Source organism: Sinocyclocheilus anshuiensis, unplaced genomic scaffold (genome assembly GCF_001515605.1).
Source record: "Sinocyclocheilus anshuiensis isolate Anshui unplaced genomic scaffold, SAMN03320099.WGS_v1.1 scaffold311, whole genome shotgun sequence".
NCBI classification, from domain to species: Eukaryota; Metazoa; Chordata; class Actinopteri; order Cypriniformes; family Cyprinidae; genus Sinocyclocheilus; species Sinocyclocheilus anshuiensis.
In genome coordinates this window covers 783,893-785,025 of record NW_015549606.1, presented here as the reverse complement: position 1 = coordinate 785,025, position 1,133 = coordinate 783,893, and the positions used below count along the sequence as shown (strand labels likewise).

Genomic DNA, 1,133 nt, shown 5'->3' with positions numbered 1-1,133 from the left:
GAGAGAGCTGCGGGGTCGGAGAAGTGAAAAAAGGCGGCGGACGAGCGCAGACAAGCAACAAAAATTAATTTTAACTAAAAATAACAAAATCTACATATAAAATTAATGAATAAGCAAAATATTTGACTTAGCCTAATTAACAGATTAACAAAATGAAAGGAAAAGACTGAGAGATAGGCTATGCTGCTGAGTTTGGTTCACAGGCTATTTGTGTGGCGCTCTACGAAAGTCCACGGAAAGGAAACCGAGATGACAGAAATAAAGTAAACACATTGCAGTTTCGAATGATCTGTATGACCAAAAATGACGGAGTATTTTTTTGTTGTTTGTTTCCGCTGTTCGATCGCGCCGGCGCCTCGCGCACACACATAAAGCATTGCAAACGTTGCAGCCTGTTCATTATTAAATTATTAAAAATACAGTCAACCAAACATAGATACACTGGTTAATTTAAATAGGGCGTACTGCGTACAAGCCGTGCCGTTCAGTCGGAGCTCGGGCCAAACACATTTGCTCATGTGAAGAGTATGTTTTTTTAAGCGTGTTAAGTAAGCCTGGTTTACATAATAAATAATAGTTTTGCATTCAAATACATCGCAAATATGGACACATTTAATTGGATTAATGCCGAATGAGAGAGGTAGGCTGCGCGAGAACGCCATTTGCTTTCAGTTTCACATTGAATTAGCCAGCCTAATTCATTTTGGCTTGTTTAGCAACTTATATTTTTCATTCTTGTTTTCTTCTGAAACCATTCAAAATAGCCTATAGGCTAGGTATTGTCTTTATTGTTTGTACATGATAATATTTCGCTTTATTTACCGGTGTTATTTATGAATGTAATAATGTGATGTGTGCTTACATTTTTTTAACCTAAACTACAATGTAACATTAATGTAGACCTACATACCGGTATCTAAATATGATTTTATAATTTTATGCTATATAGACCTACCACATATACCCTCCACTGGATGTAGAATGAGCAGCAATAAACTACATTTTGGCATTTTGTAATACTTATGTGGATATTTTGGTGAAAGTAACTCAAAAGTAACTCAAAAGTAGTGTAACGCATTACAATTCAGAGACAGTAATATTGTAATGTAACTAATTACTTTTAAAAGACATTA

The 1,133-nt window shown here is 35.2% G+C and overlaps 1 protein-coding gene across 16 annotated transcripts in view; it reads right to left on the bottom strand.

Moving 5' to 3' along the window:
* dlg1a (discs large MAGUK scaffold protein 1a) overlaps nt 1-1,133 on the bottom strand; it is a 124,708-nt gene that overhangs the window by 26,792 nt on the left and 96,783 nt on the right. The gene's annotated exons all lie outside the window — the stretch shown is intronic.